Here is a 21,948-nt window from a genome sequence, read left to right as displayed (position 1 = left end):
ATTTATTCATATGTGAAAGAGTAATTTCCCTGTTATTGCTAGTCCTCTTCAAATTTCATTTCAATTGTGTATTCAAAAGTAATTATTACATCGAAACTTCTTCAAATCATGAGAGACATCTAGCACTGGAAATGGAAGAGAATATTCTTTTATTCTAAATTTAGAAATGAAAAAAAATCTGATGGATTTCAAAATTCAAATTAAACTTTAATCATCAAAGATTTAAGTTTAATTTACTCTTATTAGTTCCTAGAATTTTAGATATAGAAGTTCTTTCAAATATTACCGAGGTGAATTCATTAATTTTATCTGAAAACAAATGAGACACAGAGAGGTAAAATAACTTGTGAAAAACCACATATCTACTGACAGAGTATTATTAAATTATATGTATTAAATTGATAAATTAGGAAAAGATCTAACTTTAACTATTCTATTATATGATCTGGTTTGGATTTTTCCTAATATCAGAGGTAATTAAATCGTCTATAATAAATCAATATATAATCACAAGATGTCATTGATTAACTAATAAGAATATTCCAGAAACATATCATTTAAATGTTTTAATACATCTTAATATGTATACTTAAGTAGTTTTATATTCATTTAATATCTTTAAAAGGAACATATTAATTCCACTTTTAACAGAATAAACTCATAATTTCTAGAAGAAACCAACTAGCATCATATGTTAAGAATAAGAGACATAAAAGAGTATGATCTTCAGAATATAATGTACTAGAGGGAAGAAATGAGAGTCAAGGTCACATTTGAAGTAGTATTTCTTCTAGTCTACTAATATCAGCACAAGTTTTAGAAAGCACAAAATATAATAAAAATATCTTTGCATGGTCTTCAGTTACACTAGATTTTGTTCTGGTATTAGTAAAATACTAGAATCATTTTTTAAAATTTATGGCCCCATATCAAGGAGAAATCTTGATAAAACCCAGGTTTTCATGTCAATTGCTCCATACTATAATTTGTTAATAAAAATGGAATACAATTGAACAAATCTTTTCAAAATCTCACCTTCAAATTAAATTATCTTTGTTGTTTCTTTTTTAATAAGTTTTTTAGTAAGAAAATACTGTCCAGAGGGTTTACTGTTACATGAGCAAGGTAACGAGTACATTTCTTATCAAGCATTGTTGCCTCCTCCTTTGTTTTTGCTATGCCATCTCTTCCCTCCCACCTCCACAACTACACTTCCCCGCCCCCTAAATTGTAAAGTTCATTTTCACCATAGTGTCCTGTACATCTCATTGTTGCAATGGGTCAACCTATATCCCTATTTAAGCATTTTATTTTTTCCCTTTCCCTCCCCAAATAATACCAACATCAAATACAGTGACAACAGGGGTTATACCATGGGGGAAGACATACAAAGCAACAAAAACACACACACACACACATGGTACCTTATAAATATGTTAGAAACACTAGCAAGAAAGAAAAACAACACTTGTTTCCCTATCTTGGGGTTCATTTCACTTTGTTGTTTCTTATTTACCTGTGTGAACAAAACAAAATTTATCCAACTCTAGAGAAAGGCAGTATTTACCTAGACTTTAAAATCATCCCATCCAGTTTTCATGTCAATAGTAGTAACTCAAAGATTAATGAGATGCATAGAAAAATGACAGAAAATACAATATAGAAAATAAAATGAGTTTACAGTTCTAGAGAAGTCAATAGATGTGAATATGACTAATACTTCAAAAGTTAAAGAATAACATGAATAACTTCACTAAAGAAGATATAAAATTAAAAATCCTAACCTGAGATGACAATAGATATGAATTATTAATATATACATCAAAAATTACATATATTTTGTAAATAATCAGTAAAATGGTAAAATGAAGGATGCTTTCTAGCTAATACATGAAGAGGAAAAGTAGTCAAAAATATCAATAAGGGATATTATGTGAAATAAAATATATAATCCTTTAACATCCTAAGAAGTGAATAAGAGAATAAAAAGTACATGTACTTGAAAACTTAGAAATAATAAATTTTCAAAACAACAACATGACTCAAATTTTAAAATCTTAGAAATGTTATGATTCAAAGCAATAAAAACTCAAAGGAAATATAATGAATATCAATGTCTAATATTTGGTAATTCTAGTTAGAGACTTTTTAATTAAAAATAATTTAAAACATGGTAATTTCATACTGAATTATTCATCATAACAAATAGAAAACAGAAGACAAAAAAACTAAAATAGTAAAGGAAAAAAGTAAGTCAACCAAAGGTTTTTCATTCAGTGGACATTTCCTTCAATAAATAAAATATAACAAATTGAATAAAGCCCCAAAAGACAAGACTTCTCAAAAGATTCATATTAAGTACATATATTTGGATACTAGGAAAATCTCACATTGAAGTATAAAAAGAAAGAATGGTCAGCTTCTCCTCAATAAATTTTGACTTCATATATTCACAGCTATACCCCAAAATATGTAATAAGGTAAAAAATACTAAGTATATTTTTATTCATTATGTTACAGTGACATACAAACTATACAAACTTGTAATAAAACTAAGTATGTTTGCATCTTATAGTGTTACTACCTATAATTTTTCATAAAATATTCATGAGTAAAGTAGGAAAATCTGCCACCATAATGAAAGATTTCTCACAACTCTTTTTTATGTTTTCTATTGTAGTTTTATTTGTATATCTTTTATTGTAAAAATGTTGTACAGAGTGGTTACAGTTACATGAGTAAGTTAATGAGTACATTTCCTATCTAGGGTTGTTACCTCCTCCTTTGTTTTTCCCCTACCATCCCTTCCCTCCCCACCTCCCCAACTTCTCTTTATTAATTTCTTAAGTTGTAAAGTTCATTTTCAACATACTGTCTTGTACATCTCGTTGTTACAACAAATCATTCTGTAACCTTATTTCAGCATTTTATTATTTCCCTTGCCCTCCCCAAATTAGAAAAAAAAAATATACAGATTCACATCTCTCATAGTAACTTTAAAAACCCTTTCACTGAATTTGATTCGGATGTCTTGCATCTTGAATATACATTTTTTTTAATTTGGGGAGGGGAAAGAATATGACAAAATGCTTAAATAAGGATACAGGTTGACCTATTATAGCAATGAGATGTATAAGACACTATGTTGAAAATGAACTTTACAATTTTGGGGTGGGGAAAAGAGTTGGGATAGGGAGGGAAGGGATAGTAGGGGAAAAACAAAAGAGGAGGTAACAATGCTCCATGTAACCGTACTCATCTAAATGTAACTTCTCTGTACAATATTTTTTACAATAAAAAATGTGTATGAAAAAAATCTTTTCACATCAGCCATATGCAGTGGCTCACACCTATAATTCTAGCTATGCAGGAAAACTAAAACTGAGGATAGAGGCTTGAAGGCAGTTTAGGCAGCAAAGCCAAGACAATCTTATCTCCTGTTAGCTAGCAAAAAGCCTGACATGTAGGCATTACTCAAGTGATATAACAATATCAGCTTTAATAATTCCAGTAAGAGTGAAAGGTTCCAAGTTCTAACTCCAGTATAGCACGCACGCGCGCGTGCACACACACACACACACACACAAACGTGCATACACACATACACACACACACACTACAAATAATTGTAGAAAATTTCACAATTTCAAAATGAGTAATAAACTTCCTTGAAAAAGGTAAAGAAAATTTTTATTGAAATGATATTTATGGTATTTTTTGAACTCTAGGTAATTATGAGAAATGGAAATTGCAGAGAGTTACAAATTAATCTGTCCATACAAACAACACATAAGAGTTCAAGTTCTCAGAAGAATTCAAGAGCCATTTTTCTCTGATAGTCCCTAAAGCATCAAAGGTCAAGCCCATTAACATTTTGTCAGTATACAGTATCCAGTCATAACAAGAAGTTAAAAGCCTTGCAAACACACTCTCTTCCTAACATCATCTTAATCACTACATTCTTAACTTGGCTCTGGATAATTTTCCCTAAGTATAAGTTTTCTCTTAAATTTCAAAATACTTAGCCAATTTTCTTTAAATAGAACTTTATTTCTTCAGTAGTCTCTCTATTACTGCAACTAGGTGAGAGATTAAGCTGTGCAGTTCTGGCATTTCATGCTTCTTTTTCTACTCCAGCAGTCATAAGTTTAATAATTCTCCTTGGAAAAGATATCCACTCTAAATTTTCTAAGCATCATAATACATTAACAAATTTTTATACAATTAGGAAACCAGTGCTGTGGCTCAAAACTGGTAGTGTGCTACCCTTGAACAAAAATCTCAGGGACACTTCCCAGGCCTTGAGTTCAAGTCTCAGGACTGGCAAAACAAAAAGTAAAGAAAGAAAAGAGAAATGGACATCTGAAAAAAAGAGGCTAAGAAAGAATATTCCATTCTTTGTGTAAATTTATTTAAATACTTTATGGTATCTGTCAACATGACCTTGACAGAAACAGACAGATGCTTGGTACAAGGAAATGAGCATATTCTAGAAAATACAGCTGTTGTATAGTGACAAAGTACATATCAGCTGTTGGTTAGCTCTGGGTGAAGAAGTAGGGCAGAGAATGCTTTGGGAGTGATGTAATTGATCAGTGTTGTGATATTGACTGTGGGTTTGTAGATAACTACTCTGTCAAAAAAATCATTATATTGAATACATTACATGAATATGTTTGCTGTGTTAGCTATAAATCAATTAATTTTTAAATAAAACAGTGAATGATTTTGCGTTCTTTAGAAATAACTCATATGTATGCCAAAGATTTGAAAAGGCAAGTTCGGAGGAATCAAGGCAATCAGTTGCCTTCAGTACACGTAAATTAAATGAATAAAACTTAGTCCAAACACTTTGTTCAGGATTTAGTCTGTGTTTTAGAAGAAAAGTTAGCTACAACCATGGATAGAACCAACCCTTCCACAGATTATCTCTAATCCTGATACATAAATTGAAAAAAAGAAAAAGAAAAAAAGAAAGAACCCAAGCTTACTGATAAACATCCGAATTCTCAGTAACTTGGGAGGGTGGAATGCAGACGGACTAGAATTTGTCAGTTTGGGCAAAATGTTACAGAAATCATATTTCAATCAAATAGCCCAGCACAGTGCTGTTCATTTGCAGTTCCAGTTGCTTATATAGGCAACCTAAGGGGAATGATCATTGTCTGAGGATAATTCTTCAGAAAAACCCGACTCTATTAAAAATAAATAATATCCTGAATCTTCTATATACATTTTTCTAATTTGGGAAGGGGAAGGGGAAAAAAACAAAATGCTTAAATAAAGATACAGGATGACCCATTGTAACAACGAGATGTACAAGACACTATGTTGAAAACCAACTTTACAGCTTTGGAGATGGAAAGGGAGGAATTGGGGAGGTGGGGAGGAAAGGAATGGTAGGGGAAAAACAAAGGAGGGAGTAACAATGCTTGATAAGAAATGGATTCATTACCTTGCTCATCTAACTGTAACCTCTCTGTACAGAATCTTTACAATAAAAAACATATATTAAAAAAGACACCTCGTTGAGAAATCTTCCAAGATCCTCAAACATCATGGCATATTTGTGATGGCTGGGATTTTCTAAGTAGGCATTGCATAGACAAGGTGTTGAGGTCAGTGTGAGTCAGCTGCATCAGCCTGAGCCCTGATTCATGCTCTGTGTGGAAAATATTATTTGGCATTAGTTAATATTTAAGTACATCGTAATGCTTTTTATTAAGTAATTTAAACATGTCATACAAAAACTTTTAAAGTTAACAATTATAACTAGTTATAACAAAGTCTCATATCTAACATATACTGGAACTCAAAAAACTAATCTCCCAACATCAAATCCTCAATGCAACAACTGCCCAATAAATAAGTGGGCTAAAGACTTAAAGAGAAATTTCTCTGAAGAGGGAAGAGGATGGCCAATAAACACATGAAGAAATGCTCAACCTCTCTAGCCATAAAAGAAATGCAAATCAAAACAACACTGAGATACCACTACACCCCAGTTAGAATGGCTATAATCAAGAACTCTAATAACAATAGATGCTGGAGGGGATGTGGACAGAAGGGAACCTTACTTCATTGTTGGTGGGAGTGTAAACTTGTTCAACCACTTTGGAAAGTAGTATGGAGATTCCTCAAAAGACTCCACATAGAGCTCCCCTATGACCCAGCAATCCCACTTTTGGACATTTACCCAAATGATCACAAACAAGACCATATTAAATCTACCAACACCACTATGTTTATTGCAGTCTTATTTACCATAACTAAGATATGGAACCAACCCAGATGCCCTTCAGTAGATAAATGGATCAAAAAAATGTGATATATATACACAATGGAATTCTATGCCTCCCTCAGAAAGAATGATATTGCCCCATTTGTTAAGAAATGCAAAGACTTGGAAAAAATTCTATTAAGTGAAGTAAGCCAGGCCCAAAGAAACATAAGCCCCAGGGTTTCCCTTATTTGCAATAACTAGTATATGTCTGAGACAAGCAGACAAGGTCAGATAAGTTGATGTTAGGTAAAGTGAACCCGAAGATAGTATTCAAATGCTTTTTTCTTTCATGCAATTGTTTCTAACATATTTATAAGATGATTTATTTGTTGCTTTGTATGTCCCTCCCCCACGGTATAACCCCTGCTTTCATTGTATTTGATATTGGTATAATTTGTGGAGGGGAAGGGCAAAAACAAATCATTTAAATAGGGATACAGGTGGACCCATTGCAACAATGAGATGTACAAGTCCTTATGACAAAAAATGAACTTTGGCGGAGGTGGGGGGAGGGGGAGCGGTGGGAGATGTGAAGGGATGGTAAGGGGAAACAAAGGAGTAGGCAACAATGCTTGATAAGAAATGTACTCATTATCTTGCCCATGTAATTGTAACCCCTCTGTAAGGTATCATTATACACACACAAAAGCTCCTGTTTCTATTTATATAAAAATAATGGATGTATGCGAGATAATCAGTGTATACTTTTATATTTCTGGGAAAAGTGATAGTGTTCATTATTAAATAACTTACCTATGATAGAAAATAAAAGTGTTTTAGTTTATGAAAGAAAGAGAGAGAGAGAGAGAGAGAAAGAAAGAAAGAAAGAAAAAGAGAGAGAGCAAGAGGGAAGGAGGGAAGAAGGAAAGAAAGAAAGAGAGAAAGAAAGAAAGAAAGAAAGAAAGAAAGAAAGAAAGAAAGAAAGAAAGAAAGAAAGAAAGAAAGAAAAAGAAAGTTGAAAGGCTAGGAGTGACTCAAAAGATAAAGCATCTTCCTAGCAAGTGCAAGTACTTGATGTAAGGCCTTAGCTCTAAAACCCATATAATAAAAAGAAAAAAAAAAGAAACAAAACAAAAATATTGCCAGGCACAATGACACATCCCAGCCACTTAGGAGATAGAAATTGGAGAATGATGGGTCAAGGTAACAACCAGACTGTATCTAAAGAACAAGTGGTACATGATGGCACACAAACCTGCTAGCAGGAAGTGGAAGTGAGAGGATCAAACTCTAATGGCAGCCCAAGAGAGATAATGGGACCCTCTTGGAGAAACTGATTTGCAAAATAGTAAGGTGTGGAGAACTTTCCAAGCAAGCACAAGGTTAAATCACTATTATCAGAAAACAAACCACGAACAAATTTCTCCTAAAATTTTATGTAAACAAACATTGTTCCAGGGATAAACAATTCTGCTTCTGACCTCATGTGACAAGATACCAAAAGTATTTATAAAATTATATCCTGGATTTTTATCAGGCATATAAAAATGAATTTTATATCCAGATACAGATATGTTTTATAATGCATAGCAAATACTACAAAACTTTAAATATGCTCAAATCCAAAGTTAAAAAATTAAAGCAAATTCTGATGCCAAGAATTTAAGATAAGAAATATTTATCAGAGGAGGTAGGGGAAAGAATGGATAGTGGGAGAACAACAAAAGAGGAGGTACAATCATGGACAGGAAATTATCTTATTGATGTAACTACAACCTCTCTGTACAGATCTTTACAAGAAAATAATTTTTTTGAAAAAGAAATATTGATCAGAGTGTACAATGATTTTTTCATTTACATACACATATGCTACAACTACATTAATCAATGAAGCATATTGAACATAAAAAGTTAAAATTGATCAATAATAACAATGTGCTATAAAAAGTTATATGTATATGATCTTTTTATTTCTAAAAAATAAAATTAATATTTTCAGACTTCAGTTGATTACAAGTAGCTGAAACTATAGAAAATGAAACCAAGAATAAGGAAACTATATAGATGATAGACAGACAAATACATAGCTAGCTAGCTAGCCAGACAGATAGATAGATACTGTTACATACAAAAGTGCTATATCTCTCTAACCTAATAACAAATATTTATTTTAAGATACATTTATTATACCTCTTCTACCAAATTCCATACTCTAGCTTATCTTACCAAAATTGTGCTAATAATTAACCTACATTTAATTAATCTAAATTAATCTAGAATTGGAAAGAGCCTACTGTACAGCCTATTGTACAATAAATTATTGAATATATAGTGCTTCTTATTTAAAAATTTAGTATCATAAAATAAAGAATTCTAGAAGTGAAACAAACATTTTAAGATATATATCTTAAATTATATATATATATATATATATATATATATATATATATAAGTTGTCATAGGGCTTGAATTCTGGGCCTAGGTCCTGTTCCTGAGCTCTTCAGCTCAAGGCTAAAGCCCTACCACTTTAAGCCACAGCACCATTTCCAGTTTTTTGGTGGTTAATTAGAGATAAGAGACTCTGGAACTTTCCTGCGTTGGCTGGATTTGAACCATGACCCTCAGATCTCAGCCTCCTGAATAGCTAAGATTATGGGAGTGAGCCAGCAAGAACAATATTTTTCAATGTCAGCTTGGAGTTAAAGAAAAGAAAGGTTTCTGCAAAATGAAGAGCTAAAGGCCTTGCATGCTAGCATAAAGAGAATAATATATTGAAAAGTTATGAAGAAAAGCACCTCTTGTCATAGCGGAAAGGGAAATTTAAAATCCAACAAATGACCAAAGAAAAACAATTTTGCAATGACATGAATTATGTTTGGGACAATACAAAAACAAAAAAACCCTTCAATGCCAAGGTACTCTATACATTCATGGTTGATAATTCTGTTAATATTTAATTTAAAAGACTTTTGTATAAGAGTTTGGTTTTTAAATGTTCTGATAAAGGTTTGATTCTCAATGGGTTTCTATTGGGAAGTGGTGAAACCTATAGGATGGTAGAATCTTTAAGTAATATGCTATTTAAGAGCGTAGTGGAAAGTTTTTAGATCTTTGAAGTCATGGTCCAGAAGAGAATTGTGAGTGGGACATTCTCTATAAAGCCTCATGCTTTTTCACTTCTTAACAAAGGTGAGTGGTTTGGCTCCGTCACATTCTCAGCAGCATCTGAAAGCAATGAGGTAAATGGACCATGATGTGGAACTCCAAGAATTGTGATTCCAAGTTAACCCCTTTGTCTTTATAAATTAATTATCTCAAATGTTTCATATAGTAAACTAAGTATCATTAACACTTATGGCATAAGATTTTGTCCTTAAAGGCATGATAGATGATGAGTATGTGATGCTTGCAATGGCACACAGTATCATGAAGCATTTATGAATCAAAATACACTGGAGAGTACATAACCCTGATTTAAAGTGGATGCCTGGCCATTTTATCTGATAAATCATTTTTTATATATTTTGCAATCCTCAGACTCCATGCTTGTAAAATAGAGATAATAATAATATATTTTAAAGAATATTGAGGCCTAGCAGATCTCAGTTTGAGTCATTAGATTATTAACATTCTGTGCAAATTCCTTTATCCCTTTCTCTATCTTCAAATAAAAAAAATCATAGCAGTTTTAAAATAGCTCTGCAGATTTACTAAGTTAGCAAATAATAAACAACTAATAAAATATATGACATATTTCAAGAGCTCAATACAAGCTATTTTCCCCTTTACTATTCAGTAATATAAGAGAAATAAAACAAGATATGAAACAGTTCGCAACCTTAGAGAGATAATTCTCTTGGTTTAGATGAGTTTATTTTCATATTTTCAAAGAATAATAGCTAAGGCTGAGATTGTTGCATACTAAATTACTTTCTCAATTTATCTAAAGATTTGAAAGGAGACTTCAAAGAATCCACATTCCCTAAGATCAAATATTTAAGTAAAGGTTATATGAAATATCTAAATCTTTGAAAATATGTCAGAAGGGAATTCCATTTCCAACAGTATAACAGAAAGATACCCTGAAGGGGCTTCTTTCTAGACTACAATTTAATCCTAGATGATTTACAACAAATACATTTTTAAAGGACTGTTTCAAGCAAAGAAAATGGCCAAGGACAAATAAAAATAAAAATAAGCTAGGGAGAAAAAACTGACACCTGGCAACATGTACAAGAATAGTACAGAAATCAGATTGCTCTCAGGAAAAATTGCCATGTCAGATTGGAAATGGAGAAACTAGTCCTGAAACTTACTCCAAGACATATGGAAGAACTGATTCCGAAAATATAAACCCTGAAAGTTGTTAAAATAAGATTGGATTGGTAGCACCCTTACATTCTGGAAGAAGAAACTCCGAATCCACCCCAAAGCAAAATCATTACAACTGGGTTCTTCATAAGGGCAACAGAAAGATCTAGCAAAGTCAAAAGTTTGACCCTGTTGGAAGAATAAATAACAGGGGGAACTTCTAGCAAAATTTAAAAAAGGAAAAAAAAAACAGAAAGTAAAAGGTAGATCAAGTGATAAAGTGCCAGGGTTGAAAAACAAATGTCAAGCCAGAGCAGGAGGCCCGGAGTTCAAGATCCAGTACATCCCCTTCAAAAAAAATAAAATAAAATAAAAATGATAAAAAGGAAAGATAATACTTAAAAAAGATAATTTTGGAAAGTGAAGAGATCATTACAATACTACAGTGTGGATTAAAAAGTTTAATGGGGGTCAAAACCACAAACTAATAATGATTAAAATGTTATTATTAAATATATAATTCCTTGAAATAATTAAATAAGGTATTCAAAACATAATAGTATGTATCTACATAACATTAAATTGAACATATACTTAAAATTTTATTCAAAGAAATGGTAATTCACAATTATTCAGGAGACAGAAGTAGGAGGAAAACTATTGCACAGTATCAACTCTAGCAAATGATGACAGCCTGTATCTAAAACAAACTGAAAAAAATAAAAGGCCTCAGTTGTGTCTCAAATGCTAGAGATCTTGCTTGCTTAACTAGAGTGAACCTGTCGGTTAAAATGTTAATACTGCCAAAAATTAAACAAAACAAAACTTTTTATTCAAAATAGTAACCAGGCCCAAATTGTTTTCCATATGTGTTCAAGGACACTTGTAGTAGTTTATAATTACAGTGTTAAGCAAGTTTATAAATTTATAAATAAAATACAACAAAATGGAAATAAAAAAAACAATATAGTTTACCTTAATATATTGACTCCAAAATCATGCATATAGTTTGAAGTTATTCAAAACCTAAAGAAATATATATATTTATATAAATATTTATATATATACACACATATGTAAATCTATATGCATATATCCTATAAAGTCAAAAGTATATAAATATATTATTTATTGGTTATTTTTTAGCTACCCAGCATCCTGAGTCCTAATGATCCATCGAAGCCAGCCTCAGCAGAGAAATTAATGAGACTATTACTAAAGTAGAAGCAAGACTCAGTGGTAGAGTGCCAGCCATGACCAAAAATAGCTGAGTGAGTTTGTGAAACTCTACATGCCTCAGTACTTGTACCAATAAAAAGTCTTCAGATATAAATATGAATATAATGCATCTCAGTAGCAGTTCATACAGAATAAATCCATTAAAATATTCAATTATGAAAATAACACAGTAAGATATGTACAATCTTCAGCCTGGAACCAATGGCTCATCTCTGTAATGTAGCTACTCGGGAGACTGAGAGGTGAGCATCAGGATCAGAAGCCAATACAAACAATAAATTCTGTGACTTTATGTCCAATTAAACATCAATAAGTTGCAAGTGGAACTGTGGCTCTAGTAGCAGAGCAATAAACTTGATTAAAAAAAAAAAAAAAAGCTAAGGGACAGCGCCCAGACACTGAGTTCAAGCTTCAGGACTAGCTAAATAATTAATAAATTTATGACCCATTTAATATGTTGAAGGTTAGGGAGCTTACTAAATCTTCCAATCCCTATATATGTAAAACAATAAGGATGATTTTGTTTGTTATTCATTGGAAGCATTTGTTTTAATCAGCAAAAAGCCAAAGACCATTTTAACAGAAATTTAAGAAAATCTTATGAAAATGTAAGCTTATGCAAAAACAAAAATAATCTCAACATTTGTGGGTAAAAATCCTCATTGAGATATTAATGACAATCATAAGCATAAGGTAAAATATATTCATGTATATCACCAGAAAAATATAATTATTGTAATATTTTTAAATTTATTAAGGCTAGAGATTTTGTCATGTACAATAAACTGAGTATTCATGAATAAAAACCATTATAAGCCTGGTGCCAATGGCTCATGCCTATAATATTAGCTATTCAGGAGGCTGAGATGTGCTGAGCCTGGTTTAAAGCCAGCCTGGGCAGGAGAAACTGTGAGATTCTTGTCACCAATTAACAACCAAAAAGCCTGAAGTGGAGCTGTGCCTCAAGTGATAAAGCCCAGGGATAGTGCTAAGGCCCTGAATTCTAGCCCAAGGACTAGCAAACACATACACATAAACATACACAATAACAACAATAATAGCAACAACATTGAGATTCTATCTCACCCCAGTAAGAACAGCCGTAGTCAAAAAAAGCTAACAATAACAGATGTTGGCAAGGATGTGGACAAAAGGGACCACTACTACACTGTTGGTGGGAATGCAAACTGGTTCAACTACTCAGAAAAGCAGCATGGGGTTCCTCAAAAGACTAAACATAGAACTTCCCTATGATCCAGCAATTCCACTCCAGGACATTTACACAAATAAGGCCACTCTAAACCCATTTGTACAACGATGTTCACTGCAAGCATTATTTATCAAAGTCAAGATATGGAATCAACACAGATACCCAAGAGAATGTTAGGCACACCTGCAAACACACACAAACACAAATGGAATATTATGCTTCCATCAGAAAGAATAATATTGTACCATTTGAAAGGAAATGGAAAGACTTGGAAATAAATATATTAAGTGAAGTAAGTCAGACCCAGAGAAACATAGGTTGCATCATTTGTTGTAACTAAATGTGTCTATAAACCTACAAATAAACACACTGGATTGTGAAAGGAAAAAAATACTTGCACACGATAAACCTAAAAGAGGATAACAAAGGCTTGATAGCTATGTACATATAAAAATGATGTTTATCGACATGAACTTCAAGAAATGGAAACGAGGTATTTTCTTATTTTACTTTTTGCTTTATTCCCCCCTACACTTTTTGTTGTTATTTTTTATTTCTATACCTTTGTTCTTGAATGCAAGTTTTTCCATTTGGAAGAAGGTGACAGGGAGGACAGTAGTGGTGAGGAAACTATTATGTTGAAATGAACTTATACAACTTGTGGGGGCAGCTGATTGGGAGGGAAAAATCTAAGATAAAATGAGGAAAGAGGTGACACTGTTAAAAGGGAAATGAACTAATTACTTGACTTGCGTAACTATAATTCATTGGTACAACACCTTTATAACAACAATTTTAGAAAAAAATAGATTTGTGGAACCAATAAATTTACAGCAAACCCAAATACGTTTGTAAAGAGCTTTTAAAAATTGCTGAAAAAATTGACCATTAATCTGAACAAGATATTAAGCTATCATCTGCACAGTTATGTGCAACAAAAATTAGCTTAATGCAAACTAAAAACATCAATATGAAAAAAGTTTACTGTGTATACAAAATATTTTCATCTTTCTGTAAGGAATGAATTTACTAAAAAAATAAATAAATAAACAGGGGGTGTGAGTATAGACCAGCTGTAGAGTACTCATCTAGTAAGTTCAAATTTAGAGCAGGTATTTTTCAACTATTGAAACATAAGAATTTCTCACTAGAAATGGGATGGGACTCATGCATGGCACAGCGGACCCATTGTATAACTTTAGAAGTAGCAGTATTTGCAATGTTCCATCTCAAGGCTTTTGCAGCCTTCATTGTGTGTGTGTGTGTGTGTGTACCTATGTGTGTTTATGTGTGTATGTGTGTGTGGTTCTATATGTGTTTATGTCTGTGTATTTTTTCTGCTTTACTATATTTCATATCTTACATATTTCATATTAATTCCTAAACAATTCCAAAGGAACCATTTCTTGTATTTTTCTATATTTTTAGATGTATAGTAAAATTCAGTTTCATCAATCCTTTTCTTCTTCCTACCATGATCAATTTCACTTTCCATACCAATTTTGCATCTTGTGCTGCATTTCTATCTACCTTCCCCTATAATTTCTTTAGTGGATGTCCAATCATGTTGCTGTATCAGGGCAAATAGATCCAATATTGGCACATGGATATCCACATGAGTATACTGCCAGCACCAGCAGCTTGCACAATCTGTGCTAAAAATTTACATTGATCATAATTACTGCTCCACCTGTATTAACTAAAGCTCACTATCCCTGGGAACAAGAAAGGAAAGAAGGAAGGAAGGAAGGAAGGAAGGAAGGAAGGAAGGAAGGAAGGAAGGAAGAAAGGAAGGAAGATAAAAAATAAAATGAATATAAGACAATATATGCATATATATATATATACATGTATATAATGGAAAGTAATTTTACGATCTAGTTAAAAAGAATGGTAAGGCAGTCTAAGGATTCTGTTTCATACTATTTCTCCTGCTTTTCAGAGCATGAACATTCAGGCTATTCTTTTTGTTGTCTTCTTCCTTGAGCCCCTTTTCTTTTGTGTTCTGTTCTCTCTTCTTCCTGGCATATAAAATATGAGTTCACCATAAATCAGTATAAATATATCTTCCTCTATGATCACTTAGAGGCCCATGTAGCCAACAGATATTTATTATTTAAAATGTTTTGTATTTTGCTTTTGTGTCACATACTACTGCCTGTGTAATATATTCATTTAGAAGTAAAAAGCACATTCTTAAAATTGTGAGCCTTAGGGACTGGGAAGGTGGCTCAGTGGTAGAGCACTTGCCTTGAATGCCTGAGGCCCTGGGTTCAATTCCTCAACACCACATAAGCAAAAAGAAAAAAGATGGAAGTGGCGCTGTGGCTCAAGTGGTAGAGTGCTAGCCTTGAGCTAAAGAGCTGAGGGACAGTGCCCAGGCCCAGAGTTCAGGCCCCACTACCGGACTCAAAAAAAAATAATTGTGAGCCTTATTTCTTCTCTAGGGGGATCACCTCAACGCTGCACACCTAGCAAGCAGTAAATAAACACCAGTTATATTTTTCTAAGTCATTCAAAACATTAAAGTCCTTCCTATCCTTGGCATAGGTTTACTGTCTTAAAGTAATCGACTGATTTCTACTGATACCCCTAACTTCACAATGTTTCTGACGGGTGAGATTCTTTATATGTGATTTATGACTATTGAACTGTGATTATTGATTATTATTGTATTATATTCATAATAGAACTTTATTCCCAATATTTAAAAATGAACATATGATTCCATTATTTGTATATTATATAAAAATTATTTGAATTAACTAAAGAACAGGAAGAGATATTGTGGAAAGAATTACTTTTAACTAAATAATTTCAAGCTACAACAGAGACTGCTTCACCAGAGGAAGACAAAACAAACATTATAAAATTTATAGTTATAAGACATATTTATACTGATGAAATAATAAAAATAAAGTATGCTATTGAAATTGAAGTTTAATATATCACTATTCTCTTTATTTAAGAAGAAAGTTAAAATTTTATTTACCATCATTCAGTTCCAAGCACCTGAAAAAGAAATCAAGTAAATGAAGACAGTAACACCTGTACTATATACATTATAAGACTTTTCATGCCTTTAACATGTAAAAAACCTTAGCCACTTCCTTTGCCCCAAAACACAAGGTTTACATATATGTTCAATTTTCTCTAAAATAGATATTATCTAAAGTTCTTATTTGAATTGTAACTATTAAGAACAGTAATTTATCAATTAAAATATTTCAGTAAAATTAATGAACTAATTTAAGGAGAACATTGTCAATTTAGCATTCTAATTTTCAGGATAAGCAAGGTCTTTCATTCTGAATAAACCTAAAATATTTTACAAAATTCCCAAATTACTCAAACATCAAATATGTAGGCATTCATTATCCAGACAAAAAATACTTTAATAACACAAGAGTTAAGAGAAAAAATATTACTCCTTCTAAGGAAGAATTTACTGTGGAAACCAATAATTATTGATGTTGAACTGAAGCCAATTCTTTAAGTAAAACAAATGACAACAGTTATGAAGTCTTCAATGCTTCCATGTCTTTTTGTTCTTTATATTGTAATGTAAACCAAATATGTATTTTCTGACCTATCGTTGCCAGGGTTAGAACTAAATTACACATGTAAACTTTGTAGTTGGCCTCAAACTTCTCATTTATGTGAAACAACTTTGCAGTTATTTGTTACACAAACCTATTGAGAGCATACTGGCCTGTTGGCTTGTGTGAACATTTGCTGAACAGCTGCTCTGGCTTTCGATTTTGGACTTCCTAAGTGTTTTGTGAAATACCAACAGAAAAATGTGGAGGGTACAGAAAAAAGGATTACTTAAAAATCATTTATAACTTGGTACTTCATTTTGCATCATAAATTAAGGGAATGATAAGATTCAGAAAAAAACAAAATGAAAATTATCTGAGAAATTGATTTCATAAATTTTATGAAGTGACACATTTGTGTATTCATCCATCAACAGAAAAAATGAGAACCATTAAATGTGTTACAACTAAAACAGTAGTATTATGATTAAAATATCATAATAAAATAGTTATAAATTAGTAAAATGCCTTGTCAAGGACATGAGAATGAATATATCATCTAAACAAGATGTTTACATTTTAATTGAAACATAAATACTACTTGTTGGATTGTGTGTGGGGTTAATTAGTGAGCCTTTGGTTCAATTTCACCACCAAATAAGGAATTGATTCATTTAAAATTATATTTGTTTAAAGAAAGTACTTTACCGTATATCCAAACAATGTAAAAACATACTACCATTTAAAAATAGTAGTACGAGTCTATTTTTCTGGCTTGAATTACTGAGGGAATAATCAATATCATTGGCTCATAAGTGAAATTGTAAAGTATGAAATTAGTAAAACCAAAAATGGTTATGTCCATATAATAATGACATTTATAAAATGGCAACAAATTGTGCTTGTGTGTGCATGTGTGTAGCTACACTATAGCATCTAATAGTAAGTCCTTGGGAGTAACCAAATAACATTTGCATGTCACTGATTGGTTCTTTTCTATTCATAAGCAAAAATTCTGCTACCAGAATTTTCCTCTGGTTTATTCCCTGTGATTGCTGTTTTTTTTCTGTTTTGTTTGTTTTTTGTCTTTTTTGTTTTGTTTTGTTTTTAATTTTGGTACCCTTTGTCTTGTATATAAGTTAATCTAACTTGAGGAAGGAAAGGGAAATCACAGAAACAGTGGGACAAAGGGTGAACCAATTCAACAGCTATACTCACTAGACACCATGTTGGAAATGAACTTTACAACTTGGTGGAGAGGAGATTGGAGGAGAGGGAAAGTGGGAGAAAACAAGGGAGGCAGTAACATTGATAGAAAAGAAATGTACTCATGACCTTACTTAGGTAAATGTAACCCCTATGTAAATCACCTTTACAAAAAAAAAAAAAAAAGTCCAGGAGGTTAACTGGGTTCTTTGTTTATGTTCCCTGAGCACCTCAGTCAAAGTTCTGTGAAGTGTATGCTCTAATATGGATGTTGAAGCCAAGTTAATTTTGTAGAATTAGAATGCCTTAGGGTCACACCGCTGCAGCGTTCTTTTGTTGCCAGCTTTCAGATGAGGAAAACCCTCTCTCTTACAGGCTGCAGTCTCTCCTTTCACTAGTGGTCTCTTTTTCTTCTCTCTAGAGAAGTTTCCTTCAGTTAAATGTCTCACATGTCTTGAATCTCTAAATAACTTCCACCAATAACTGGATTTAGACTAAGACAGAAAGAAAAAATGATCATTCCTTAAAGAATTCACATAATTCAGTTAGGCCCACCTACAAAACTTTCTTATCTTTAAGTCAATGGACTATAAATCTTATCATCTCTTTATTTATTTATTTATTGAATGACAGTCTTGAGGCTTGTACTCAGGTCTTGGGTGCATTTTTGTTCAAAGCTAATGCTTCAATCACTGAGCCACAGCTCTACACCCAGCATTTTGGTGACTAATTTGGGATAATAATCTAATGTACTTTCCTATCTGGGCTTACTTTGAACGATAACCATTGATGTCCACATCCTTAGGAGCTAGGATTACAGGTGTGAGCTACCAGCTCTCTGGAGCTTCATTTAAGTTTCTTCAAGTTCATTAGAGTGGACTTATGGGGTAAAGGTTTACCTGAACAGCACACTATCTACTCTATTTTTTTCTCAAAAAGGACCACTAAGACACATTAAAAACTAACACATTAAAAGATATAGGCTAGTAATACTTGGAGAAAAAAATTTTGTTTGGTTCAGAGAACAAAATAAAAAAAAATAACTTATAATAAAGGAAAAACATTTAGTCTTTGAAGGGTAAATATTTTAAATATTTAAAATTACTTATGTTTTTCAAAAGTTTATAATATTCTTATATTTGAGAAAATTGTAAACATTTATGAGAATAGTAATATGAGAATAAAAAATTATGAGAATAGTAATGTACAATTAGAGAATTTTGAATCTGTTTTTCTTAAAGATGAAGAAAATCAATTAGAAAACATATCTTCTAAGTTATAAATAGTATTATGGATGACATATTATTCCCACAATATTTTAAAATACATTGTAATCCAAGGTAATAATTATTATTTATATTTTACTTACTACAGTCAATGGGCTCAGAGAAACTTAATGAAATGCCTATACTTACAATTGGATTGCCCATTGTTTATGAATCTTTTTGGCAACAAAATGATCTCTCCTTTATAAAAATTAAAAATAACACATGAGTACATCTTAAATGCCAGAATTTTTATCTTGAGTATTCAGAACTCCCAATGCAAAACCTCTTTACTCTTATAAAATTATGTCATTCTTAAAAATATACCATAATATCCAGTTAATGTCAGGATGATTGATAGCATTTTCCCTTGGACTTTGCTTAAATTTGAACAGAAAGCAGCATCAATTTCAAATTAAAAACCTAGAATTTTTAAGCAAAGATAAGTGGCTGCTCTGGCACTATCCACAATGAAGACATACTGAGAATTCACTCTGATAAGGAGTCATTACCCCTCTCTATGTAACTGTCTGTAATTTTCATGGAGCCACCCATCTGACAGATTGACAAGAGATGGATATTGGGTTGTGCTTTAAAGCTTCCTTCTCCTGTCCTGCTGTTATTCCAAAATGATCAGTTCTTATCTGGTTCTAAATATAAAGGTTACCTCTTTGAGCATTTAGACATTCATCTAGTTTTGTGAGTTGCTAAAGTGTTCATATTGTTGTTGATGATAATGGTAGTGATGAAGACAAGTGGGTTGGTGAAAACAGATTGTCAGTTTAACTCAAAATTTATAATATTTCTTAAATGTATATAGGAAATTATTAATAATACTCCAAATTCTTCCTGAAGTAAGATTGATATATGGCTAAAGGTGAGGATGGAATAAGGTGAATAGGTTCACAAGAAGGTGTGTGTGTGTGTGTGTGTGTGTGTGTGTGTAAGAAAGAGATAAAAGGGAGAAAGAGAGAGAAAAAGAGTGAAAGGGAAAGAGAGATGTAGACAGAGACAAAGAAAGAAAAACAGAAAAAGGAAGAGAAATAGGCAGGCAGGCAGAGACAGACTACAATAAATTAGTAAAAAGGCTACCATGTATTTATATGGAATATTTGGGGAAATAGGACTGCCTTGCTGGCTAGTGATGACACAATGCTTTTTACCATAGCATCTGGATCCTGCCAGCATGCTCCCAGTGATTTCAACTTCATCATCCCACACTTCATATCCACGGCTAATTTAGACATCTTTATAGCCTAGAAAATGTCTGAATCCAGTACCTATTCTAACATTCCTTTATTTCCTGGGGACTTTTCTCATTGATAACATGTGCATCTACTTTGCTGAAGACCCTGGGTCTTTATTACTAGTAACAGAAAAATACTCCAATTTTGTGATAAACAAAATAGTATTCCCAAATGCACCGGTGATTGACTTAATATTTGTTTGTTCTTAAAATAAGGTAGCTCAGTGGTACAGTGCTTGCCATGTATGCATGAGGCCCTGGGTTCGGTTCCTCAGCATCACATAAGCAGAAAAAGCCAGAAGTGGTGCTATGGCTGAAGTGGTAGAGTGCTAGCCTTGAGCTGAAGAGCTGAGGGACAGCACACAGGCCCAGAGTTCAACTCTCACAACTGACAAAAAAAAAAAAAACAACTTATCAAATGAATATTGAATTCTTTCTTTCTTTTTTGTTTTTGTTTGTTTGTTTGTTTGTCTGTCTTGAACTCTGGGCCTGGGAGCTGTCTCTCAGCTCTTCAGCCAAAGGCCAGCGCTCTACCACTGAGCTATAGCACCACTTCCTGTTTTCTGGTGATTTATAGGAGATAGGAGTCTCACAGTCTTTCCTAACCGGGCTGGCTTTGAACTGTGATTCTCAGATCTCAGCCTCCTGAGTAGCTAGGACTACAGGCGTGAACCACCGGTGCCCGGCCAATACTGAATTAATTCTTTATACTGTTTTCCTCTACCTCTAATGTCATTTAACCTTGTCACATTCATCGTGAAAGGTTGTAAAGGACAAACAAAACTAAAGATTGTATTGTGATTCTAGAACATTTCCTCCAACTACTAAACTTCTCACAAGACAGTGTTGTTTAAAAATCATTTTTAGTATATATCCATTTAATATGAAAATATTTTGCATTTTTCATTGATATTCACTGCCATGAGAATAAAATATGAAACAAAAGTATTTTAAATATATAGCCAAAATGACATTATTTTTTGTCTTTGTGTTTTGTTCTTTTGAGAGCAATTACATGATGAAAAGCTATGAGAGCATCTGGCTTTTTGGCAAATCCCAAATACAACTAGCAATCCAGACATACTGAAAGCTGTCAGTGGCTCAGATGTTAGGGCTGAGATTTTTGTCTCAACTCATCTACAGTTTCCTCCATTTTTTAATATTGAACATGTTCAAGTTTGAAGGAAAAATAAATTCAATACCATGCACATACTTACATTTTCTATTTCTTCCTAACAATGTAGTTGATTACACTTGCTGATAACTGTTTCTTAAATATTTTTTTTAATTTTTATTTTTATTTTTTGTGAACATACTGTACATGGGCAAGATAATGAGTATATTTCTTATCAAGCATTGCAGACTCCTCCTTTGTTTACCCTTCACATCCCTTCCCAGCCTGCTCCCCCCACCCAATCCTCCCCCCTTCCCCCCCAACCAAAGTCGTAAAGTTCGTTTTCGACATGACAACTTGTACTTCTCATAATTGCAATGGGTCCACCTGTATCCTTAAACGACTTGTTTTTCCCCATCTCCTCCACAAATTATACCGATATCAAATAAAGTGAAAGCGGGGGTTATACAGTGGGGGAGGGACATACAAAGCAACAAAGAAATAATCTTATAAATGAGTTAGAAACAAATGCATGAAAGAAAAAAAAACATTTAAATACATATCGAAGGGTTCATTTTCCTAACATCACATTATC

This window comes from Dipodomys ordii, unplaced genomic scaffold (genome assembly GCF_000151885.1).
Source record: "Dipodomys ordii isolate 6190 unplaced genomic scaffold, Dord_2.0 Scaffold59, whole genome shotgun sequence".
Lineage (NCBI taxonomy): Eukaryota > Metazoa > Chordata > Mammalia > Rodentia > Heteromyidae > Dipodomys > Dipodomys ordii.
This window is presented reverse-complemented; position numbering follows the sequence as displayed.